This window comes from Callithrix jacchus, chromosome 8 (assembly GCF_049354715.1).
Source record: "Callithrix jacchus isolate 240 chromosome 8, calJac240_pri, whole genome shotgun sequence".
Classification (NCBI taxonomy): domain Eukaryota; kingdom Metazoa; phylum Chordata; class Mammalia; order Primates; family Cebidae; genus Callithrix; species Callithrix jacchus.
In genome coordinates, this window is record NC_133509.1 from 23664464 (window position 1) to 23691985 (window position 27522).

Genomic DNA, 27522 nt, shown 5'->3' on the forward strand with positions numbered 1-27522 from the left:
TGGTTTAAAGAATAAAAGTAATTCTTGCTACCTTGTATTAAGCCAATATCAGTCTAGCTTTGAGAAATAGGTCTAAAAATTTGTCTTTGGAAATTGAATTTACTCCAATTATGAACATTTTTATGTTAAACCGATTGAGTCTCTGTTTTTTTGAGACGGAGTTTTGCTCTTGTTACACAGGCTGGAGTGCAGTGGCGCAATCTCCGCTAACCGCAACCTCCGCCTCCTGGGTTCAGGCAATTCTCCTGCCTCAGCCTCCCGAGTAGCTGGGACCACAGGCACGCGCCACAATGCCCAGCTAATTATTTTTGTATATTTAGTAGAGACGGGGTTTCACCATGTTGACCAGGATGGTCTCGATCTCTTGACCTTGTGATTCACCCGCTTCGGCCTCCCAAAGTGCTGGGATTACAGGCTTGAGCCACCGTGCCCGGCCGCGTCTCTTAAATACAGCATGGAAACATTTATGTCTTTGCAGTGTGACTTTAAAAAATAATTATTGACTGAATAAAATTGTGATTGCTTGTTAAGGCATTTTTTGGTACTAGTTAAATTATAACTAAGAAAGGCTTTCAATCTCGATTTTAAGAGACATAGGCCATACATGGTGACTTATACCCATAATCCCAGCACTTTGCGAGGCCAAGGCAAGAGGATTGCTTGGGCCCAGGAGTCCGAGACTAGCCTGAGCAACACAGTGAGAACTCCTCTCTACATCCCCCCAAAAGAAAAAAAAAAAAAAAGAGAGAGAGAGTATTCATTGTCAGGTCTTAGTCACAGTTCTATCATCCAAGTAGCTGGCTGACTTTGGTGCCTTGGGTTTTCTCATGAGTCAGATTAGCTATTTTATCATGGAGATCAATTGGATCTTATATATGAAAGTGCTCTATAAAATGTATACCACATTTAGGAATTAAGCAAGATTTTAGCTCTTTTTCTGCCTGCTTTTTCAACTCTGGGCTGGTCATTTAAGCTTACTCTGCTTTTATTTCTTCATAGATAAAATAAAGGAGTTTGGCCAGTATAATCAACTTGAATATTGTTTACCTTGTGTTCAGCACTTACAACCTGTAATTTATTATTTTTCCTTTTTAAAAAATCACCTGTTTTTTAAAAAAACATTTCCCTTGCTTATAGTATAATTACCAAATAATAAGACTGGATTCCTTTAAACTTGTTTTATTTTATTTAATATTCCTATCAATCTTGTAAGAATAGGTGGCATGAGACTCATTTTACTGTTTAGGAAAACTGAGGCTCAGGGAAGTTGTATGGCTAATTAGTGTGAGAGGTGGGATTCCGCTACAGGTCTTTGATGCCAGTCTTCTTATTCTTTTTTGTTGTTTGTTTTCCAAAGCATGTGACTTAAGTGAAGAACACTTTGCCATATACCTCATGTAGAGCAAGTTTTTGATCTCCATTATTTTTTCTTTCTTTTTTCCTCTAGATGAATAATGTCTGATCAAAATGTTTTTGTAGAGAAGTACATATATTTGATAGCCATGTGCATAGTTTGGGAATTTTAACATTATAGCACTATTACAAAATATCTTGTTAGCATTATGCAACGTATACAGTGTGTTTGGGAATCATTCAGTGCTTAAAAGTAAAGTTTATCTTTCAATTAAGGTGAGCTACTTCTTTTTTAGTAGGTATGTTTTATTTTTAAATGTAGAATTGTTTAATGTCATAGATGCTTTTGAAATTAAATGCTGTTTTGTGCTTGTTACAGAAGGAAAACAGATGCTCTATATACTCACTGATTTTTTTTCTTTAAAAAACTCCTGATTTATTTTGTAATCTAAGAGTTTTAAACATGGAAAATTTTTCTGATTTTCTGTAACTTCTAAAGATTTCTGTTTTAGTAGTATGTTGTTTTATGGTATTTGTTATTTACATTAAAATTTTTTTAAAAGAGTCTCTGATTAGAACAAATAAATCCAAAAACATTCCTTTGTGATTGGAGTTCATTGATGAGTGCTGCGCTTTAATACTTCCTGTTATAAGCCTCAGATATCCCCTTGTCCAGGTGTGCCAGCCCTAGATGTTGATCTTATTTAGAACAATATTGCTTTTGGGGTTTCTGACAGCACTGATTCAGCCACTACTCTGATGCTCATTCTTTCTGATTCAGAAACCTTCCTCTGTGGTATTTCTCAACTCATGCTTATCTTTTTTGTGTTGAAAGTTTCCTGGTGGTCATTACTAGCCCAAAAGTGAATTTCCACGAATAGTTCATGGGTTATAGTTTTATTTTTATCTTCTCACCAGATAACTTTGAAATGGCTGTGGCACTTTGAAGAGATCTTATCTGCTGCTGTTGCTAACCTTGTTCACAAAACTCCAGCTATACTGGCCTTCTTTTCTCTTCTATGAATATAACAAGTTTATTCCAACTTCCAATCTTCTACTACTTGTCCCTCTGCAAGGAATGTTCTTCTTTCAGACTGGTGGTTTACTGGATCCTTCTTGTTATTTAAGTCTTAGCCTAAATGTCCCGTCTTCAAAGAGGCTTCTTGACAATCACTGTAAATTAGTGCTTCTCAATTCTCTTTATTACATGGCTGTGCTTTGTTTTCCTCTTAGTACTGGATCACTAATTGATAGCTGTTTATTTCTCATTAATCTCCTCTGATGGGGACAAAGGGACATTGTGTCCAGTTTACTGCTGTATCTCTGGTACCTATAATAGCGTCTGCCATCATAGGCATTACAGTAAATATTTACTGAGTGACCAATGAATGAATATTTTTTTCTACTAGCTATTCATGAAAGTGTCTTTTCATTCTTTTGCATTTTCCTTTTGATAGTCAGGAAGACTCAATTAATGTTTTTGTATTTTTGACACTTTACTGTTTCTTTGCTGTTCTGTCTCCTAGTTGAATTATTTTAGAAGAAGGGAAAAATCTTTTGAGATGTGACTGTTTCCATCTATCTTCTGCATGCTAGGTGGGTGTCTGAGCCTGTGCATCCTAGTCATAAAGGCAATTAACAGGTAGGAAAATTGGCTTCTAGCAGCTGTTTCAGTTCTGCTTCAGTTGGCCTTTCCCCCAAGAGACTATGACTGTCAACCTAGCAAAATGAAATTACCTTCTCATAAACATTTTTTTTTTCTGGGATTATAGAATAGGAGCAAATTCTAGGTTTACAAAATGAATTAAAATATGTCAACAGAATAGAACAAAATAATGACCTGCTGCTGCAATTTGAATTCCGAGTCAAGACAGCAACATTTATTTTCAGAAGAGATGGCATTGAAACTGTGATGCTTTTGTCTATTGATTTTATTATACCAAAAGGGTAGATTTAATAACTTGTTTATTGGTATTGGTGAGGAAAGTGACAATTCTATAAAATATAGCTTTGACTCTTGGTTGGAGCTTTGATTTGCAGCATAGTCCTTGTGTCCTTGTGCCTTCAATTAACCCTATGGAAAGGGGCAGGCATTTTTGAATGAATACTACTTGATTTCTTTTCCATTTTGTTTCCCCAGATGTTAACTTTCAGTTGTATTCTTTCTGACCATGATAGACGTTTGCCATTGCTATGTGCTGTAATTAATGTGTATGTGCAGGCTTTAAATAAGTTAGAAAAAAATTTTAAATTACCTATTGATATATAATAGTTATACGTATTTTGAGGTACTTGTCATGGTTTAATACCTGTATACAATGTGTAATAATCAAATAAGAGTAATTGGGATATCCATCACCTCAAACATTTATCTTTTTGTATGTGTTGGGAATACAAAAATATTATTTTAGCTATTTTGAAATATACAGTAAATTGTTAACTATGAGTTTCCTACTGTACTATTGATAAATAGGTGTTATATAAACAGTATACAAATTCTGGGTTGTATGTTAATGTATGCCACAGTGATACCAAATGAGGTATTGGTTCGCCTTGATCCTTTTTGGTAGGTTTTAACTGATGTGATTCCTAGTCTGAGATAGTTGTACAGTGTTTTCCCTTTGAAACCTGCCTTCGGTCGGGCGCAGTGGCTCACACCTGTAATCCCAGCACTTTGGGAGGCTGAGGTGGGTGGATCACGAGGTCAAGAGATCGAGACCATCGTGGTCAACATGGTGAAACCCCATCTCTACTAAAAATACAAAAACTTAGCTGGGCATGGTGGCGCGTGCCTGTGATCCCAGCTACGGGAGGCTGAGGCAGGAGAATTGCCTGAACCCAGGAGGCGGAGGTTGCCGTGAGCTGAGATTGCGCCATTGCACTCCAGCCTGGGTAAACAAGAGCGAAACTCTGTCTCAAAAAAAAAAAAGAAACCTGCCTTCTGCTCAATAACTGCTTTTTATCCTTTTGAAACCTCTGATCTTCCATAATACTCAAAGTTTATGTCACTAAATTCTGTTTTAAATGTTTGTTACAAAAATTAAGAGAAGCTCTTTGCAGAATGGGGGTATTAATTTTGTTTCTGTGAATGAAGGAGATTATGCCTTACAAAGCTATCCAGTTGTTGAATGACGGACAAAAACCACAAACTCTATCTCAATAAATGCAGAAAAAGCCTTGGACAAGATTTAACACCCTTTCACAGTTAAAAAAACACTCAACAAATTAAGACTAGAAGAAAATTACCTCAACATAATATAGACCATATATGAAAAGCCACAAGTAACATCTTTATCAGTGGTGTAAAACTGTAAGCTTTTTCTCTAAGATCCAGGGACAAGGCAAGGATGCCTGCTCTCACCACTTACATTCACCATAGGATTGGACGTCCTAGCCAGAGCAATTAGGAAAATAAAAAATATATCCAAACTAGAAAGGAAGAAGTAAAATTATCTCTGTTTGCAGATGACATGATCTTATATGTAGAAAACCCTAAAGATTTCATAAAAAATTGTTAGAATTAAAATAAATTCAGCAAACCTTCTGGATACAAACCAGCACACAAATATCAGTTGTATTTCTAATTATTAACAATGAATAATCCAGAAATGGATTAGAAATGAAAAAAAATGATATCAAAAAGAATAAAATACATATGAATAAATTAACCAAGGAAGTGGAAGACCTGAACACTGAAAAGTATAAAACACTTTTAAGACATAAGTAAATGGAAACAGCCTACATTCATGGTTTGGAAGACACATATGGTTAGATGTCAGTACTACCCAAAGCAATTTATAGATTCAGTTAGACTCCTATCAAAATCCCAATGACTTCTTTGTAAAAATAGAAAAATTTGTCCTAAAATTTATATAGAATCTGAAGGGGCTACAAATAGCCAAAACAATCTTGAAAAAACAGAGTTTGATGTCTCTCACTTTCTGATTTCAAAACTTACTGAAAAAAACTATGGTAATCAAAATAGTATGGTACTGGTATAAAGACAGTTGTATAGACCAATGGAATTAATGGACAGCCAAGAAGTAAATCCTTGCATATATAGTCAAATGATTTTCAACAAGGATGGAGAGACCATTCAGTGAGGAAAGGACAGTCTTTTCAAATAATCGTGTTGGGAAAACTGTATTTCCATATGCCAAAAAAAAAAAAAAATGAAGTTGGAGTCTTCCTTTATACCACATACAAAAAACGAACTCGACATTGATCAAAGACCTACACGTAAGAGCTAAAACTAAAACTCTTAGGAGAAAAGCCTCATAACATTGAATTTGTAGTGATTTCTTAGATCTACAACACCAAATGCACAGGTAACAAAAGAAAAAATAGATAAGGCCAGCCGCTGTGGCTCACACCTGTAATCCCAGCACTTTGGGAGGCCAAGGTGGGCGGATCACCTGAGGTCAGAAGTTCGAGATGAGCCTGGCCAACATGGTGAAAGCCCATCTTTACTAAAACTACAAAAATTAGCAAGGTGCAGTGGCTTGCACCGATAATCCCAGCTACTTGGGAGGCTGAGGCAGGCAAATCACTTGAACCCAGGAAGTGGAGGTTGCAGTAAGCCAAGATCGTGTCACTTCCCTCTATCCTGGGCAACAGAGCAAGATTTTGTCTCAAAAAAATAGGTAAGTTGGACTTTACTATAATTAAAAACTTTTGTGCATCAAAGACACTATCAACAGGTGAAAAGACAACCTATGAAGAATGGGAGAAAATATTTTCAAATCATGTATCTGATGAGGGATTTATATCCAGAATATAAAAAGAATTCCTGTAACTCAACAATTACAAAAAACAAACAATTCAGCTAAAAAATGATTAAAGGCATTTCTCCAAAGATACAAATAGTCATGAGCACATGAAAAGATGCTCAACATCATTAATCATTAGGGAAATTTAAATCAAACCACAATGAGATACCACTTTACACCTATTAGGTTAGCTGTTATTGAAAAAGGAAAAAGAAAGCAAGTATTGGCAAGGATATGGATAAATTGGAACTTTTGTACACTGTTGTTGATGGGAATATAAAATGGTGTAGCTGCTGTGGAAAACAGTATGACACTTTTTCAAAAAGGTAAAAATGGGGCTATTGTATGATCCAGCAATGCCAGTGCTGAGTAAGTTTTCAAAAGTATTGAAAGCAAATTCTCAGAAACATTTGTACATACCCATGTTCATAGCAACACTATTCGTAATAACTAAGAGGTAGAAAGTACCCAGATGTCTATCCACGGATGAGTGGATAAACAAAATGAGGTATATACATATAGTGAAATATTATTTAGTTTTAAAAAGAAAAGACATCCTGTTACATTCTACAACATAGAAGAACTTGAAGACATTATGCTAAGTAAAATAATCTAGTCACAAAAAGACATAGTCAAGCCAGGTGTGGTGGCTCACTCCTGTAATCCTAGCACTTTGGAAAGCCAAGGCAGGAGGATTGCTTGAGCCCAGGACTTCTAGACTAGTCTAGGTAAGGTAGTGAGACCCTGTTCCTACAAAAAATTTTAAAAAGTTAACCAAGCATGGTGGCTTCTGCCTATAGCCTTAGCTACTCAAGAGGCTGAGGTTGGAGGATCGCTTGAGCCCAGGAGATTGCAGCTGCAGTGAGCTGTGATTATGTCACTGCATTCCAGCCTAGGTGATAGAGCAATGCCCTGTCTCTGAAAAAAAAAAAAGAGAGAGAGAGAGAAAGAAAGGAAGAAAGGAAGGAAAGAAGGAGAAAGGAAGAAAGGAAGGAAGGAGGAAGGAGGAAAAGAAGGAAGGAAGGGAGGGAGGGAGACATGCAGTATAATTCCACTTATATGAGGTATCTGAAACAAATTCATAGAAACAAAGTAGAATGGTAGTTACCAGGGGCTGAAGGGAGAGGGAAGGGGAATTCTTAACAGGTATAAGATTTGCATGATGAAAAAGTTCTGGAGATGTGTTTCACAACAGTGTGACTATACTTAATATTACTGATCTGTATACTTAAAAATGGTTAGGATTTTATGTTGTGGTTTTTTGTTTTTTACCACAATAAAAGAAATGAAGCCAGTCATTCAATAACTGTTCCTTAAATGGTTGTTTTGTGTTCTGCATACTGCTGGGCTATGGAGATATAAAGATTACTAAAAGCCCTTAAGTCCTTTAAATCAATGTGACTTAGTCAATGCAATTGCATTGAGATGCAATATTATTATTTTCAAATTTTATTTATTGTAAAAATCTAAAACTGTTCTGAAAAATAAGTCTTAATTTTTAGACAGTTTTATATTTTTTACAAATACCGTAGACAGTACAGAGCTCCCCACCCCCATACACAGTTTCCCTTATTAACATCTTGCATTAATATGATTGTGGTAGAATAGAGAATTTGTCTTGTCTTTGTCTTAGATTTTTTGACATGGAAATTATAAAACCCTTGCAGTTTATGAAGCGATAGGTGTATCTTTGTTATGTAAAAATGGTGGGGCCCTAGATTGCCTCAAGATGGGATCTAATCACCAGAAAGAACAACCATGTGATTAGAAGGTTGGGGTTTTAGGCCAGCCTGACCTGGTGGGGGTGGGGAGGTTTGAGTCCTATCACGTGACTAATGATTTGAACAATTATGCCTACGTAATAACCCCTCAATAAAAACTATGGCCACCAAAGCTCAGTGGAGCTTTTTGGTTGGTGAAACGTTGATGTACTGGGAGGGTGAGTGCCCTGACTCATGCAGAAAGGGCACAGAAACGCTACACTTGGGACCCTCCAAGACCTTGTCCTATGTGCATTTTTTATAGTAAAATTATAATTTACTCAAGAGGCTGAGGTGGGAGAATTGCTTGAGCCCAGCAGATTAAGGGTTGCAGTGAGCTGTGATTGTGCCACCACCTTCAGCCTGGAGACAGAGTGAGAACCTGTCTCAAAAAAAAGAAAACTATAACTGTGAGTAAGTATAGTACTTTTCTGAGGTGTGTAGATCTTTCTAGCAAATTTCTGAACTTGAGGGAGTCATGGAAACCTCTGAATTTTTGGTAGTTGGTCAGAGTGCAGGTGGTCTGGAAACTCCTGAAGTCCAGCTGCTTTCTAAAGTAAAGGATAATATTGTTTGGGATCATACTCTTTAACTTGTAGGGTCTGTACTAACTCTGGATGGTTAGTGCCAGAATTGAATTACAATATACATAGTTATGATTGAAACAGAATAGTGGTACATTTGTTACACTGTGGTTCATTCTTTATATTGTACAATTTCATGAGTTTTGACAAATTCATAATGTCTTCTATTTACCATTACAGTAGTAATGATAGATATTCCATTCAAGCAGAACATTTCACTGCTTTAAATGTCGTCTGTGCTCCATTCATTCATTCCTCCTTCTGTCACCCCTTGAACCCTTGGCAACCACTCATCTTTTCTGTTTTCATAAGTTTGCCATTTTCAGACTGTCATAAAGTTGGTATTATATAGTATGCAGTTTCTTCAGATGGCTTCTTTCACTTAGCTATGTGAGTTCAAGCTTCCCATATGTTCTATGGTTTGATAGTTCATTTTTTTTCATTCCTGAATGATATCCCAATGTGTGGACTTACCACACTTTTTCCATACTATTGAAGGATATTTTGGTTGCTTCTAAGTTTTCACAGTTAAGAAATAAAACTACTGTAAACAATATAGTAAGACTAAGTTTAACTTTGTGAGAAATTGCCATACTGTCTTCCAAAGTTACGGTGTCATTTTGTATTTCCAGCAGCACTGAATGAGAGATCCTGTTGCCCCATGATTGGTGTTATGTTTTGAATTTTAGCCATTCTAATAAGTGTATAGTATGGTAGCTCATTGTTTTAAAATTTACAGTTCCGTAATATATGATATTGAGCCTTTAACATATGCTTATTTTTTATGTGCATGTCTTCTTCGATGAGGTGTCTGTTCAGATCACTTGCCCACTTCTTAATCGGATTGTTTTCTTATGTGGAGTTTGAGTTCTATGTATATTTTAGATAATATCACTATGTCAGATACATCTTTTCAAATATTATCTCTCAGTGTGTGACTTATCTTTTCATTAACATTGTCTTTTTCAGAGCAGAAGTTTTAATGATTTCCAATTTACCCATTTTTTTTCTTTCTTGGATAGTGCTTTTAGTGTTGAATCTAAGAAGTCATCATCAAACCCAAGTCACCTAGATGTTTTTCCATGTTATCTTGTAAAATGTTTGTAGTTTTGTGTTTTATATTTAGGTGTATAATCCATTTTGAGTTAATTACATATACATTTAATTATGTGTGGATTTTGTTTCACATTTTTTAAATTGTAAAATATTTAGAACCTACAAATAGATATAAACACGAATATAATGACATAACTAAAGTACCTACAGAATGGCTTTATTAACTCTTAATTTTAGGGAGGCTAAGGTAAGTGAGTTGCTTGAGGCCAGGAGTTCTAGACCAGCCTGGCAACATGATGAAACACCATATGTACAAAAAAATTAGCTGGGTGTGGTGGCATGTGCTTGTAGCATCAGCTACCCAGGAGGCTGATATGGGAGGATCACCTGAGCCTAAGAGTCTAAAGCTGCAGTGAGCCATGATTGCAATACTGTGCACAAGACTGGGCAACAGAATAAGAACATCTCAAAAAGAAAAAAACAAAACAAAACAAACTTAACATATTACCTTATTAATCTACAGATTGGAAAATCAATGCAGTTGAGACCCTTGTGAATTCCTCCTAATCTCATTCCTCTCCCCTCAGAAATAACCAGTTTATAAATTTTAAAATTTCATCTTAACATTACATGTATTTCTGCAACTTGTTTATTTCAAAATTCAGCATTGTTTTTGAGATTCAGAAGACTTTTTTTTACAAGGAAAAATATTTAAAGCAATTTAATGTTAAAGAATCAATTTACTGTAAGTGTTAATTTTATCATGGTTTCTTATATTAGCATAGATAGAAATGCATTGTTTTTTTGGAATTTACTATGATTTAGTTCTGACCTAAAGGTTAAGTTTTTTAATCCTCAGACATATCTTTAAATTTTATTGTGGGATTCATTTTGTAGAGGCTTACTAAATTGGTTCTAAAGAGCTAGATATACATATTTTTTAAAGAATTTCCCTGTGGTATATGTGTTTTAGAATGTACATACAATTGAGATTAGATTGTTAATATGATGTTCCATAGCTACTCTGTTAAGAATACTCAATAGAAGCTATTGTAGAAAGACTTACTTTTTAAAAAATATGCTATTAGTTGGAGAGTTTGCTTTTATAGATTTCTTTCTGGGGCTCTTTTAAAGTTGCAGATTTTCCTTACTGTAATCATCAGTTTCTGAGAGCACCATTTATAGGTTTAATCAGATGTTCTGTGCAATTCAAGGTGGAGGTGAAGCCATAGCTTCCTCCCTCAGCAAGAGGAAAGTGACTTGATTTTGCTTGGGATGGGATGAGTTGAACCTAATTATTTATGCTGATGAATGCAGCAAGTTTCATCCAGTAAAAGCAGAAGCTGTCAGATCTTTGCAGAATCTTCTGTGGCCTAAATTAAATCTGAATCATACAGGATTGCAGTCTTTAGAGAAGGCTACTCCCATGGTCTGCTGTGTTAATTGTGCATACTAATCTATCACTGCTGATTTGATTATCATTGCTCATTTATCCTTTCACTGGTGTACAGATTGAGTCCAGTAGCTAAAAAAGCTCAAATTTTTGCTGCTTTACGCTTTTGAAAAACAATGACCTCCTTTTACCTCAAGATAATTTACTTTAGGTTCCAGAAAGTGACATGATGGTACTTCCAATCCAGATTATCTTTTTCTGTAGCACCCCCAAATCATTGACAGATTCAGTTGTAATTTAATAAGAACAGACAAATATGCCAAGGGAATTGATATTCTTTTTAAGTCCTTGCTCTTCTTACTTAGCTCTATTGCATTAAATGCTAAAGTAGCTTTTCCCCACTCTGTCCTCCTCAAGGATGAAATGTATTCCAGATTTTGTCTCCCCACCTCTTCTTCTAGTGGCATTATTTTCATAACTGTGCTATCATAATAAAGGAAAATGACTTTTTCCATACAGAATTTTCTAGGGTTCATTTTTTGCATATGCCATGGTTTTAGATTTCATCTCATTCACTGGAATTAATCCATGGTAAAGGTTTTGTAGCATGTCTCTGAGGTAAAAGTGAAAGTTAAAAATTGTGTTGGTGTAGAATTTCTACCAGACTATATTTTATCTTCTGTTTGGTATTTTGTGTTCAGGATCTTTGTATGCCAGTATGATGAATTCAGATTAATCTCTGGATGATATTATAGACCTATTATTTTCAGACAAACTATCAAATTCTTACTTTGGTCATGTAGTTTACTTTACATTATTAATTATAATCTTCAATAATTACTTCTGATTTTTAAAATAAATATTCACTGAAGGTTTCTCCCCTTAAATAAATGAAATACCATTCCTGGCACCTTTCAAAATAAACTATATTAATTTTGTCTTGGCACACTTAGAACAATTTTCTTTTTTTCCAGTGGAGCTTTCATGTCTGTATTATCTTGTCTTGGTTGAGTTTATTTGGACTTCTTTTACTCCTTTATCTGTTCCTCAGACTTCAGGGGCACAGATAGGATATAATCATGCTTCTTACTGTTGGCTTCTGGAGGGCTGGCCCCACATCTTGATTGGTTACTTTGTCTTTTTTCTCATTTCCCTGTCTTTATTCATTCTGCTTCCTCCATAAACACCTACTATAATCTAGTTAATTTATGTCTTTGGATGCTTTTGTATCTTTGGAAAACATTAAATAGTATTTCCTTCATATGTATAAGTTTGTAATTTTCACAAATGGCCTTGACCTGTACATACCATTTTATTCTTTTTTTTTTTCATTTAGCCCTGTATTTAAACAATCTATTTTTGTTGCTATATGCAACTCTGGTTCATTACTTCTGACTACTGTGAAGTATTATGTCATGTGCACACTCTTATCCATGTATACTGTTTATTTGTCTTATTTATAAACTCTCCTGATGGCACGTGGGTGTATTTAACTCCATGTGCCATTAATAATGTTGCAGTGATAATCTTCATTTTAATTTATAGAGATATTAATCAAGAATCTGATTGATGGGTTGTTGAGTTTCCATTATTAAGTTCACTAAGTATTGCCAGATTGCTCTGTAGAATGACTAGATAGTTTATACTGCTTTGAACAGTGCATGAGGATTCACAGAATCTGTTTTTCATGTGGGCAACAAGCAACCAAATTGGACTGAAGAGTTGCTTTTATATACATGATTAGCAGACTGCCAAATTACTTATGTGTGAATAATTTAAAACCAAAGTAGTTACTATTAACCCCTCACTCAGAATGGACTCCTGAGTGGAAAAGCTGCCTTTTGTTTCTAATAAAGATCTCTATAATGAGAGCTTTTTGGTGAGAGAATATAAGGGTGAGCCCTCATTGCAAGTAACTCTGCCTGCCAGCCATGTGGACAGTTTAGTTCTGCAAGATGTAAATGATTAGATTTTGTGTCCATTGTGGTTCTTGGAATGCAACATGAATGAAGCTGATTCTCTGCCCCTGAAGCTCTATGGTTGTAGAACAAGTGGGCATAGGACTTGTGCTCATCTCCCTTTTGGAGAGACCCCTTTGCTTCATCTCAGATAAGTTGGTACTTGCTGTTTAGTCTTTCATAGCAGTCTTTCTCCTGGCACTGTTATTATATTACTTGCAAAAAATAAGACACAGAGATGCCTGGGCCTATTGACTCTGATCATTTGGAGTCCTATCAGTCCATCATTATACCTAACTTGATAAAAGATTTCTCAGAAAGAGATAGGTGTTCTTAGTGTGGCATTTGTTTCTTGAAGTGCAATGATTGGGGTGGGAGGGATGGCATGTTGTTAAGTCCCTTTGAATTGGTAAAATAGAGATTGGAACTATTACCAAGAAGCATGGGTTAATTAAAAGTAGTAAGAGGGCTGGGCACAGTGACTCACACCTGTAATCTGAGCACTTTGGGAAACTGATGTGGGAGGATTATTTGAGGCCAGTCATTTGAGACCAGCCTGGACAACACAGCAAGACCCTGTCTCTACAACAGCAACAAAAAATTAGCTGCATGTGGCTAGTGCATGCTTGTAGTCCTAGATACTTGAGAGGCTATGGCAGGAGGTTCGCTTAAGCCCAGACTTCACAGCTGCAGTAAGCTACGATCATGCCACTATGATCCAACCTGGGCAACAGAGTAAGACCCTGTCTCTTGAAAAAAAAAGTAGTTAAGAGTCAATGCGATGTGTAGTGATAAGAATACAGATAACAATACTGGGCAAAATAGCAGAAAAAACAGCTTCCTATCTTCACTCATCTAAATTTCCCATTAAAAAGACCAGTAGGTAAATAGATGAATGGGAAAAACACTGCATGTGTATTAGAAGCTAGAGCTTAATGCCACTCATGCCAGAAAACTATGAATAATTTTTGTTAGGCAGCACTGCTGATGGCCCTGGAATAAAGAAGTAATTGAGGGGAACCCCTCAAGGAGAGCTTTTCTGGGAGAGAACTAAGTTGGGAGGGACAGTTGCACATTCCTACAAAGCACAGTGTTTAAATTCCTCTCTTGCCTCTTGGACCAGAAGCATTGGTACTTTGTGAACAGTGTTTATAGATCTAGAGTTTGCTTATAGCACCTCCCTAGAAGGAGCCTGTCTACATAGGTGGCCTAGTCACTAAGTTGCCAGCTGCCAACTCTCCTGCCTCAAACCCTGCTCAGATTGCTGGATAGCTCAACTAGTAATCTATGTTGAGAGTTGTGTTCTCGAAGATTTAGTCATTAAACCTGGGGAAGCTGGATATCAGTAATAAAAAGGAAGCAATCCAACAGGATTCTGAAGGCATGAAAAATACAGTTGCCAAATTAAAATCTCTGGATGCAGTGAATAGCAAATTAGACACTGCAAAAATAAATCAAAATGACAAAATAAGACAAAAGGAAGATAGGCCAGGAGATAAAATATATAGTACAAATAGCAAGAATATCAGAAAGAGAGAGATAGAGCACACACATTGTTAAAACACAATAGATGGAAGTGATGCTGATCCGAAAGTAATACAAAGAAAAATATGAAAATATTTCCTGCTGGACTTTTCATAATTGGAGGCATTTATGCTAGAGACAGTATGAAAGGAACCGAGTTAATGGAAGTATAGAGAACCAACCCTTAAATTCTAGCATGAAAGAGCAAACTGTGCCATGCACAGTGGCTCACGCCTATAATCCCAGCACTTTGGGAGGTCAAGGTGGGCAGATCACCAGAGATCAGGGGTTTGAGACCAGCCTGACCAACATGGAGAAACCCTGTCTCTACTAAAAATACAAAATTAGCTGGGTGTGGTGGCACATGCCTATAATCCCAGCTACTTGGGAGGCTGAGGCAGGAGAATCTGCTTGAACCTGGGAGGCGGAGATTGTGGTGAGCTGAGATCACGCCATTGCACTCCAGCCTGGGCAACAAAAGTGAAACTCCATCTCAAAAAACAAACAAACAAAAAGAGCAAACTGCCTGGGTCATGAGTGGAAGAGATGCTGAATAAATCTGACTAAATCTCCTGTACTTCTCAGAAACAAGGTTAAGCAGGTACAACCAGAAACCTGGCAAGATGGAAGAGAACTTCTTCCTGGAATAATAAAAGGCCTTCTTTCTGGTGTCAGGACCAGAAAGACTACGTGGTTGGACAGTCATTTGAAAGAGAAGACAGCATTACTATTATTCACAAGTGATGATTAGCTACCAGAAAATCTAGGAAGATTACCTGAAAGCCTATTTGAACCAAAATTGTGTGGTTGGTTACAGTCTAAATGTATTGAAGTCAGTACTTTTTCAATATTCAAGGAATACATAGTTGGAAACTATAATGGAGAAAAACATCTCAAGTATTTAGAAACTACAAAAAAAAGTACAGAAATTATTTTTTAAAAACTTAACTGTCCAGGATAACATAGAGTTGAATAAGTAGAGAGATTAAATATGTTTCTAAAAAGCAAGGCTCAGTCTTATATTAATTCTTCCCAAATCTATGAATTTGATGCAATTCTAATCAAAATCTAATTAACATTTTTGATTCAGAAGTGGGGTAAAATAGGGAAATTTTACAAAATTTGTCTGAAATTGTTTTATAATAAGTTTAGAAGAAAAATTTTAAAGGAGTAGCATTATGAAGTTGGAATTGCACCATGATATATTAGAAGATTTTTATAAGTCTGCAATAATTAAGACCATATGATATTGACTAAGAATGGAATAAGCTAGAGTCCTAAAAAAAGACAGATTAATGTTTGATAGTGAAGTCATTCCAATTCATTAGGAGAATGAATCAGTAAACAAAAGTGGTAAGAATACTGACTTTAAAAAAATCACAAGAATATGAAACTAGAGTTGTACTTCACACCGTGAGCTAAGATTTTAGATTGTTAAAACAATGAAAACATTTTAAAATAAAATAAAAAATAAGGAAATGTGTGTGTGTAAATACATAATCAAGTAGTGAAGAAATTCTTTTCTATTTTTAATGTTTAAGAAAATATTTCTTCTTAGATAAGCTTATGTAGTTGTAAGAGAAAAGAAATATACAAGCAAAAAGAAGAAAAAATAGCCAGACTTCTACCCAGTTAGAAACCACCATTGGTTTCTAGCTTGATAGCATGTTGGCTATATATAGAAGAGCTCTTTTAAATGCAAAATTAAATGAAGAATCACACTTAAAAAGTGATTGAATCCAGGTAACAGTGGCTTATGCCTGTAATCCCAGCACTTTGGGAGACTGAGACAGGATGATGGATGGCTTGAGCCCAGGAGTTCAAGACCACCCTCAGCAATAAAGTGAGACCTCTTCTATTAAAAAAATAAATAAAGTAATTGATTTAGTTGCACAAAAAATTATATATCAAATACCATCAACAAAATTGAAAGGCAAATGTCAAATCTGAAGGAATATTTATGCTGTGTGATAAAAATTTAATGCCTTTAATGTATGTGTAGCACTTATAAGTCAATAAGAAATGAATGCCTGAATAGGAAAAGAAGCAGGCATGGATAGGGCAGTTTGTCATGGAAAACAGAATCAACCGATAAATGTGGGAAAGCATCGCCAATCTCATTAAAAAAACAAGAAAATGGAAAATAAAACAATAAGGTATCATTTAAAAAAAATGTAGTACATTTTTAAATCTACCAGATTGGTAAAGCATTTACAAAGGATAATGCCACTATGGGACAGGGTGCTTGGAAACAACCACTGTCATTAACTGATAAAATTTATATTTTCCTCTAACTTTTCTATTAAAAAATTTTTTTAAACAAAAATTATATGGTGACCATGTATGTATTTCTTTTTAGGTTCAGGGGGAAAATAAAATCAGCTCTTTGGTGTTTTGTTGAAAAAGGACTCACATATGCATTGTTAGTGAGGAGAAATGTAAGCTTATATTAATAGCCATTCTCTAGAGCAGTTTTTAAAAATTATATATATATATATATATATATATATTTTTTTTTTTTTTTTTGAGACACAGTCTCACTCTGTTGCCCAGGCTGGAAGGCAGTGGCATAGTTTTAGTAGAGACAGAGGTTTGCCATTTTGGCCAGGCTGGTTTTGCACCTCTGACCTCAAGTGATCTGCCTGCCTCAGCCTCCCAAAGTGCTGGGATTATAGGCGCAAGCTAGCTCACCCAGCCTCTAGAGCAGTTTAGAAAATGTATTAAAAGCATTCACGATCTAAATACCCTTTGATCCAACAATTTTACTTAAAATAATTTATCCTAGAAAAATCAGAGCTATTCAAGAACACATGTATTTCAAAGATATTCTGTATATACAGGGATATTTATGATACAGTACATTTAGAAACAACCTAAATATTTAAAATAGAAAATTGGCCAGGCATGGTGGCTCAAGCCTCTAATCCCAGCACTTTGGGAGGCCAAGACCAGTGGATCACCTGAGGTCAGGAGTTCTAGACCAGCCTGGCCAACATGGCAAAACTCTGTCTCTACTACAAATACAAAAGTTAGCTGGGCGTGGTGGCACACATCTGTAGTCCCAGCTACTGGGGAGGCTGAGGCACAAGAATCACTTGAGGCCCGGAAGCAGAGATTGCAGTGAGTCGAGATTGTGCCACTACACTCCAGCCTGAGCAGCAAAGCAAGACTTCCTCTCAAAATAAATAAGTAAAACATTTTTTTACAAAAATTGAAAATTGATTCATTGTACTATATAGCATGTATCTATAATGGAATGCTATGTAATAATTAGGAATGCTAATAGTAAATGACAAAAGTTGAGTATAAATTTTAGATACACTTTGATCCTAATTACTCATGCAATTATTCAGCCATTCACTCACAAATACTTCGTACCTACTGTATCCCAGGAATTTTTCTAGAATCAAGAGATAGAGCACTGAGTGAGGAAAAAAACAAAACAGGCCGTTTCTTTGCCTTCTTGGAACTTACATTCTAGTTAGTAGAGAATAATGAACAAATAATTTGTCAGTTTTTGGTGATAACTGGAGAAAAATATAAAGTAGGGTGATAAGGTATACCAAGGGAGGGAAAGGGAAAGAATGCTGTTTTATCTATGATAGGTCAGGGAAGTCTCTGAAAAATGATATTTGAATAAAGACCTGAAGATAGTTAGTTAGGGAGGAAGAGAGCAATGTTTACATCTGGGGTAAGAGTATTCCTTATGGAGAGAACTGTATGTATTCCAGCAAGAACATGGAGGTCAGCTTAACCAGCGCAGTTAAACCAGGGAGGAGAGTGTATGGAAAACAGGGTGAGAGAAGTAGAGGGTAAGGGTGAAAATGGAGGACCTTGTAGGACCTTTGTATGCCCTTTGGACTTATACAGTGATAAGATGAGAAGTCTTTGTAGGGTTTTGAGCAGAGGGATGAAATATGACTGATATTTTTAAAGATCTTTTTGGCTGTTTGGTGTGGAATAGACTAGAGAGGAGCTGTTATGGAAGCATGGAGATAAGAGGTGATTGTAATAACCCTGTCAAGAGATGATGGTAACTTAGACCAGTGATGAGAAGTAGTTTGATTCTGGATTTACAACTCACACCCAAGCCTTATTTAAGGAAATAATGAAATACATACATTAGCATGTCAATAGCTATCTCTGTTTGGTAGGATTGCTAGTGATTTGTGTTTTCTTTTTACAGACTAATGTTTTTCACATTTTCTGTATTATTACTTTTAAAAGTAGTAAAATCAACTAAAAGTGACTTCTTTTATTGTATTTTTTGTGATTTCAAAGTATTATGTGCATTTAAAATTTTAAGAATTCTTTTTCTTTTTAATGTTAGGCATTCCATTCTGTCTTGTAATTCAGTGGGTGAACAGGTCCAGCTCTTAAATTAGAACCAAGATGTTAGTTGACTGACTAACAAAATTGATCAAGGAAGGAGATTACACTTTTTTCCTCAAGCTACAGAGGACCGTATTCAGCATTTTCCCTATCATTCTTGTTTTTCTCTGTAAACTGCAGAAACCTGCTTTCATATATTATTATTGATCAATTCAATGCTGTCAGGAAACAATTTTTTCTTATGCGTTCTGCTGTTCTTACCTTATCATTAATGCAGAATAACTCAGTGATGAAAAACTGTGCAATATAGTTCAACAGAATGGTCATGTCCAAGTCATCCTTGCTAATGAATGAGAGGTGTATCATTGATTTCTATGTACCATTAGAAAACATTGTGATTTTTTTTCTTCTGACTTTCTGATTTGCTTAATTATGGCAAACATTAAGACACTTATAAACCTACTTACTGTAACTTAGGTGTGAGGTCTAGTGGTCCAGAGCATGCTGGTTGGCAGAGAGGGGATTAAAAGTCAGGGTGGAATTCAGACATGGCTATAGACAATCTGGAATTGATTGCATTCCTAAACAATAAATAAACAAAACAAAACTTCGTTATCTGGAAGCCTAACTTGAATGTTGTTAGTCAATAATAGTAATCCTTGCTTTCATTGGCAGGGTTGAGTCCTGTAATATAAGTTAGAAGATAGAGATTCCAGGTTTTTACTCTCAAAAGAACCTCTTCAGGTGATATGAAGAGAAGACAAGATAAAACTTTGTTTTGCTCTGCATTTTGTTTCCAAATCATGCTTTGAAAATAAATTGCAAGTTTTGTAGTGGGACTCATTCTATAAACAACAAAATTACTTCACGGCCTGTTGGTTGTATCTTAGCCCACTAATTAAAAATAAATGTGCTTTGTTTAATTTTCATGAAAATAGAGAAATATGTCATCTTAGACTATAGATTCTAAGTAAATACAATATGTGAACTAAATCTAAAGCTTTCTATACCTTCTGTATCTTTCTGTACCTACTAAGCAATTTATGTGGTAGATAAATGTTTCACCATGTTTGTTTGTTTGTTTTCCTGAGCAAGGCAGTTTACTTCTATAGAAGGGTATGGCATACAGATGGAACAATGGCGGCTGCATGCTTGGACAAGGAGTGAAGGGGTACTTATGCCAGATGGTTGTCCCTAGTCCCTATTGGCTAGGGTTAGACCACACAAGCTAGACTAATCCTGATTGGCTATTCTGAAAAGAGCAGGGTCCAGTATGAAACCAGAGGTGGGAAAAAAAAAAAAGAGCAGGGGTCCCAGCTGGACTGGCAGGGTGAGTGTTTTGGCAGGGAGGACAGTTACAGGTGGGTCAGAGAAGATAGCCAGGGGTGATCAGGTGACTGGGATGAGTCAGGATTAGGGGGAGGGGGAGCAGATGTGAACTACTGATGAGAACAAGTGGAGAAGGTTGTTTACTGGAATTACAAGGAAGTTAAACTTTAAATTAGAGATTTAAAGAAAAAGAGAGCTGAACATACTGACATGCTGATTCTTTGAAAAGAAACATAGGGTTCACTATAACAATCCCTAATTTTGAATCTTAACAATTTTCTTTTCTCTTCAAACTTCCTTAACATGTCTTGGCTTAGTTGTTCTGTTTGTTCTCCTAAAAGAAGTAATCTATCTGAATAGGGTGGAGGAGGGGTTGAGGATATATATATTTTCCTTATGAGAATCTAACTAAGATTGAGGATATTTTAGTAAAAGTTGTGTCTACTAGCCTCTGCATGAGTCCTCGGATGCATGGTATGACATAACGTCTAACAGTATACTTATCACAGTTGCTAGAGAGGTAAGAATTGTGGTTATGTTTTCTTTCCATTGACTGAACCATCTTTTGAGCCAATTTGAAATAGGGTTATTAATGCCAGAAGTTTTAGCTATATCAATTGATAAAGCAGTGGGTCCTTGGAGGGCTTTTGTTATGCTCCCATTGGAAACAGTGTTGTTTGGAATAAAGGTATAACAATGGGTTTTAATTATAACATAAAAACCAACTTTCTCCGCTAAAATATTTAGAGCTATTCTATTTTCTTAGGCCATTTGGCTAGTGGATCCTAATTGTTCAGCTCTTCCTTTGACAGCATCTGTAGTATAGTTAACAAACCGCTGTTGGTTGGAATAAATGTAGTTTATCTGATCTATAATTTTTTTTATTATTAACTATTACCTACCAGAGCAACATTGATTTAAATTGTGCAGCTCTCTGATCTCGGGCTTTAAGTTTATTTGGCACTCCTTAAGGGACTCCAATTGCATCTCAATAGACATGAGACTCAAAAGACCTATAAGGAGCTTCTTTTATTTGCCGTTGTAATTTCTCTTTCTCTGGTTGATGAAATGCCAGGGTAGAAGGGATAGCCAGTTGGACTAGAGGGCAAATGCCGCTCCAATTATTTGGCTGAGTGTCCAGTAAGGGTTCTCCACAATAACACCATGCATCTGCTTGGGGATGAGTAAAGGTGGACTGATGAGCTAGCTCTTGGAAGTGTTTGATTTCCCTGCATCCTGTTAAGTTTCAAAGGAACAGTAGGTTCGCCCCCTGTCACAAGAGACGTGTGGTGAACTTTGCCTTGGGAGTTAGAGGCTGTATGGCCCTTGGGGGCTGACCTGCAGGGTGTTGAACCTCAGGGAATAGCAGGAAAAGAACTTGGCACAATTTGTTTTTCCAGGTGTTGGAATCCTGAGAAAGCTACTATGCATTCCATGTCCACTTGATTTGGGGACCATCCAAGTGGAAAGGTGACAACCTGGACCTCTGGCCTACTCTGCGCCCAAGCGTAACAGTTGCATTTATGTAAGGTGCAAACGGAATATTTAAACCATTCTAACCAGGTATTTGCATCCTCATATTCTGGTTCGATGGCTATGGTTTGCCTTAGGTCTTTTACTTCTACCATTGAGACTTTGGTTTTGTCATTGTGTCTAGGAGGAGTGATTGATAAAGAGGTTAAAGGAGCAATAAAGTGCATTTCAAAACTTTCTTTAGGATCCTTTCCTGAAATGTCTACTCCTATACCATAAATACAACTTAATAAAGGGGAAGAGTTTTCAAATGTTGCAATAACAGTAGTAAGCTGTATAGGATTACATGGGTTATATCGACATCTAGCAGGACTAATTCCTTTGGTGAAGTGAATATATAGTTTTAAGGAGGGACAGAGACCTGTGGAAACAGTCTATCTTAAACCTTTAGTGTTCCATGTGTCATTAGAGTAAGCAGAACAGAGAGATTCTGTTTTAGAGGGACAAAAGTCTGATTCCTACCAATTACAAATGCAGCTACTATTTTTCCTTGGATTACTAGTAACCTTAAAGGAACTTATGTCTTCCTAATCTAAGGAAGTCTAAGAGGGACAGAGACATTCTTCCAGAAGCAGCAAGCTGTGCTTGGTTATGCAAATCTCAACAAGGCATAATTAAACACACATTAAAGCAACAACTTGAGGTGAGTCAGATCTAATCACATTAATAAGATGGGGAGTAGTTAAAGGGAAGAAAAGAAAAAAAAAGGGACAGACAGACTAAGCTTTTCTTAGCTTTAACTTGGTAGGGTCTGATCCTGGAGCAATAGTCCATGATTCTAATGGTGATGGCGCTTTCTTGACTCAGGTGTGATGTATTCATAATTTTTCTGCTATACGAAGGACAATCTTGGTTGCTAAATGTTTTACCATGTTTGACTTGTTTTTCTTTGTTTACCTAATTGGCATGTAGATTTTCAGTATCGTTTTTTTTTTTTTTTCTCCTCAAGAGGGAGTCTTGCCCTGTCGCCCAGGCTGGAGTGCAATGGCATAACCTCGGCTCACTGCAACCTCTGCCTCCTGGGTTTCAGTGATTCTCCTGCCTCAGCCTCCTAACTAGCTGGGATTACAGGTGTGCACCACCACTCCCGGCTAATTTTTTGTATTTTTAGTAGAGATGGGGTTTCACCACGTTGGCCAGGCTGGTCTTGAATTCCTAGCCTCATGATCCACCTGCCTCGGCCTCCCAGAGTACTGGGATTATAGGCAGGAGCCACCTTGCCAAGCCTTCAGTTTTTTAATGATCCAGGATGGATGTATTGCTGCTTCCTGAATGTGTCAGTGAAAATAATTCCTTTGATTCAGAATAACTATCTGGTTTAAAATGTTTATGTTTTTTGAATTTTTCCATTACTTGTCTGTGAATTATGTGTGGTACTATGGAAAGAAAATAGACTTTGCCTTCACCCAGACCAGGTTGAATCCCAACACTGTCATGGAATAGCTGCATGAATAGCTGTCAGGGCCTCAGTTTCCTCATCAATAAAACTACATTATGGATTTCTTACAATATACCTGTAGCATTATGCCTAGTATAGTTAGCAGCCAATAAGTATTACTTCTTTCTATTTTCCTTACTTTATATTTTGTTTGTCTTCTTTATTGAATAGAACCTTTGGTAATTTTGTTAAGGTAAGTTTTTATTTTCTTTTTGAGATGGAGTCTCGCTCTGTCGCCCAGGCTGGAGTGCAGTGGCGCTATCTCAGCTCACTGCAACCTCCGCCTCCTGGGTTCAAGCAATTCTCTTGCCTCCCTCCTGAATAGCTGGGACCACAGGCATGTGCCACCATGCCCAACTAATTTAAAAAAAATTTTTTTTGTATTTTAGCAGACGTGGGGTTTCATTTCTTTAGCCAGGATGGTGGCAATCTCCTGACCTTGTGATCCTCCTGCCTCGTCCTCCCAAAGTGCTGGGATTACACATGTGAGCCACTGTGCGTGGCCTAAAATAATTTTTATAAAGAGCACTTTTAATGGTGAATGAAAAGAAAATTAGTTACTAAATTTGGTCTGCATTAAGTCAGATCTTCAATTGAGGCCTTGCTTTTTTCCATTATTTAAAAAAATGTTTATTATACAGTTTTGTGGTAATTCAAAATAAGTACTTGTGGCAGATAGCCTGCAAGATCCTCATGCTAGAAGCTCTGTATACATTGTCTAATTCTCACAACTACGTAAGGTAGATGTACTTTCTTTTTCATTGAAGAGGAAATTGAGGATCATATCAGGAAAGCTTTTAAAAATGTTTATGTACTAATGGGCCAATCAATGGATTAAAATACATGTGATATACTGTAAAGTGATCTTTTGCCATTGGAGAGTGAAGGTTCCATTATCAGATCAGAGTCGGTTCCATTGGGACTTGAGAGTACTGGTTGTCACGAAGCTGTGAGGGAGTTGAGCTGTTGCTCTTATTTGTGATATTGAGGTTTCCCTGAAGTCAGTATGCACTGTTGCTGTTTCAGGGTGCTTTGACCAACGTGTTTTTCTTTTCTTTCTTCTTCTTCCATAATGTGGCTTATCAATTAATTCTTAAATCTTCAAAATGTGAGTATCTTCCTTAATTTTTAGCATTTTATCTTTGGCTATTGCAATAACATTGTATTTTTTCCCCTTACACTGTCTTTATAATGATTCTAATTATATCAAAAGGAAAATCTAGCATGGGTATGGATTTTTTTTTTTTAACTTTTGGTTTTAGTTTTTCAGGGTTCACATAAAAATCAAGCCAACAAAGATCTATGCCTAGTTTTTCTTTTCTGTTAAAAAGGAAGATTAGGTCTGAATGTATTTTATTATTGTTGATATAGTGTTCCACTAATGCTTAATACTGATCTTTTGTCATATATATTTATATATGTTATAAAAAGGAACTTGTTTCATAATTATCTGCTTTTTATTTACATGAAATATGAGTGTTAAAGAAATACAGACAGATGTTTAGAATACATTAGTGCCAAGTTTGAGTTTTTATCTTATTGGCATAGGAATTTACAATAAATAATTGGGTTATTTCTTTATTGAACTGCTGATTCCAGTTTAAACATAGCCTTGCCCCAACAATGATTTATTTTATTTAGAACCATAATCTGATGAGTGCAGAGAGAAGCTGAACCTAACATCCAAATATTTGATTTTGTAGTTATTAAAACATTAATGTACTATTTACCATCATGTTGGCAATCATCTGGGAATACTTTTTAGTATGAAACTTGAAATACTTCCTTATTTTTAAAATCCAGGTTACTCATTTATGGTCTTTTCAAAGTATAGTTTGTCCAGTGGTATTATTAGTTACTGTGGAAAGCAGAAATGTATCAGAAATGTTTGGATTTTCTTTACATATTCTAAAGGCTTGCTTTAAATGATAGTCAAATATCATAGGCTGCTCAGTATTTTTGGATGTGGTTTGTTGTTGAATATGTTTACTTGAGCAAATAATAGTGGGCCCTTTGGGGATTATTTTGCCTTGCTAAACTTAATTTCTGAAGATTTAAAAAATATGGTACACGAGATAGATTTCTTGTCTGCCTGCCTATAGATAGCATGAGCTCTTTGTCACCAGTAATTTTTTTTTTCCTTCCCACATGTCAAGCTGTTTCCTAAATAGAATAGTATCAAGAATATAGATGCTGATTAATTCTGTGTTGCGTAGAAAATGAGAGACTATCAGTTTCAGAACCATCTTAACATTTTAGGGAGTTGTTTTTCCAACATTGCTAGGATATTGGATCCTGGAGCCAAGAATGATTTTTGTTTCTCTTAGATAAGTCAGACAGTTTCTGTGATGAGGGAAATATTCCTTGTATCCAGAAAATGCTGTCATCAGATAGAAAGTGCAGATTGAAATAAATAGAGGGAGTCTCAGAAGAGCGCTTTTTAGCTTTGTTTCATTTATGACAGTAGAAAATATGTATTCTTATGAATGTTTTTAAATGATTCTGGCATTTCTGTTTTTATTGGAGATATGTTGTGTCCTTTCTTTTATTTCTCCTAATTTAAAATTTCTGGCTTTATTTATCTATTTGAAAGATTACCAAGACCCAGAGCAGTATGGTTTGTCATCACAAGATAATAGTTGAAAGTGTTTGTTATTGATATTTTTGAGTGTCTCCTTTATCAAAGTTAATAGACCACTAATGTGAAAGTTCATTACGTCATTCTTTAAAATCCAAAGATGAATCTGTGTGTTGAGGGAAGGGAGTAGCAGGAGGGGGAAGTTAAGTGTTCAAGATAGATGGCTAAAATGGCTTAGCAAATGGGGATACTTAACTGCTTATAGTCTATGGAGATTATTTGAGATCAGATTTCTCTTACAATTTAGAACATTTAGTAAACAAATTCAAACTATATGGTGCTAGATTTCTAAACTGTAGAAGTTAGATTAGTCTATGGTTTTTTTTTAATTTTTACCAGTTTTCTGTTATATTCATATGGTCACCTTGTATTTGTAGCTATTTTAAGATCTTAATCCATTCTTCAACTTAACTTTATATAAGGTAACCAAAATATATGTATTTATATGAATTTAGGTCATCAGGATAACCTAAATTCATATAAAAGAATCTTAGTCACTAAGAGGGATAGACATAAGAAAGCAGTGGGTATGGCACAGCTGGATTTTCAGATCCCAGTTAGAAAATCATCATTTAATATATAAGCTGAGAAATTTGGTTTGTATGTTATTGAGAGAAACCAAATCCAAAGACCTCACAAACATCTTTTTAAAATCAGTTCCAAAATAGAAAGGTAGCACTTCCTCTTGGGAACTTGAATTTGCCAAGCAAATTGAAACTTTACAAGGAAATGAACTGCTTCTGACTTTTCAGTGGCCCCATCACTGCTCAATTCCCCTCTCTATATAAAAGTGCTTGACAGCTCAGCTCCACCTATTTGCCATGATCACACTAAGGAAAAGGCATATGTACATATGTATCGAGATGGGATCTCTCTCTGTCACCCAGGCTGGAGTGCAATGGTATGATCAAAGCTCACTGCATCCTACCACTCAGACTCAGGCTATCCTCCTGCCTCAGCCTCCTGAATACCTGGGATTACAGGTGTGAGCCATCACACCCAGCAATGTGGATCGATTTAATAATGCATTTATTCAGCAAATATTTATTGAACCCATATTTTATAACCATGTATTAGGAGTACAGAGGTAAATAAAACATGATTCCTTCCCTGAGGATCTTAAACTTTGACACAGAGAAATGAGAGGCTCAACTAGCTGGTCTGGGTAAGGTCATTTAACTCCCAGGTATGAAAAACAGTGAAGTACCAAGGCAAAGCGCAAATTGTTAGTGTTTATATTCTATTTTATTTCATCTAGAAAACCTTGGAAATAAGATTCTAGTAAACAGTGGAACTGTTTCTCCCTAGAGAGTTTTGTAGTCATTACTCAATGTCTTTTTTTTTTTTTAAAGAGATGGGGTTTCGCCATATTGGTCAGGCTGGTCTCAAACTCCGAACCTCAGGTGATGCGCCCACCTTGGCCTCCCAAAGTGCTGGGATTACAGGCATGAGCCCAGCCCTACTCAATGTCTTAATAAACATTTCCCCAGTGTCAACTATGTGTAAGCATCATGATCAGCACTAGGGATATAAAATACATGAGACAGAGTATTTTATTCTTGAGGAGGGTAGTGGGGGAGACAGCTATATATGCAAATAATTACAGTATGGTGGGGGTAGACATTTTATCACTGAATTCTGTATCAAGTGATTTCTGTTGGTAGGAGTGACACTATGGAGTGAAGAGAGACTAAGGAGGTCAGGAAAGAGTGACACTGGGCAATAAAGAGAAACTAAGGTCACAAGGCCAAAAGTAATGGGTGACTGAAGGAGGCAGCCAGTTCTGCCTAGGTGAGTCTTTCAAAATCTTTTTACTTTACATCATATATTAGCAATTTCAATGGTGATTACCAAG

General features: G+C 36.1%; 1 protein-coding gene across 38 annotated transcripts in view; it reads left to right on the forward strand.

Annotated features, from left to right (window-relative positions):
• Window positions 1–27522, forward strand: part of PEAK1 (pseudopodium enriched atypical kinase 1) — a 308653-nt gene that overhangs the window by 76244 nt on the left and 204887 nt on the right. For 9 of the 38 annotated variants that reach the window (XM_078333897.1, XM_078333895.1, XM_078333887.1 and 6 more), the window contains 2 exons: window positions 21459–21621; window positions 27332–27458. The exons of 16 other annotated variants lie outside the window; for them this stretch is intronic. The gene's annotated coding sequence lies outside the window, so the exon portion shown is untranslated. The remainder of the gene's footprint in view (window positions 1–21458; window positions 21622–27331; window positions 27459–27522) is intronic. 13 more of the 38 variants (XM_078333898.1, XM_078333912.1, XM_078333888.1 and 10 more) reach the window with 3 other exon arrangements.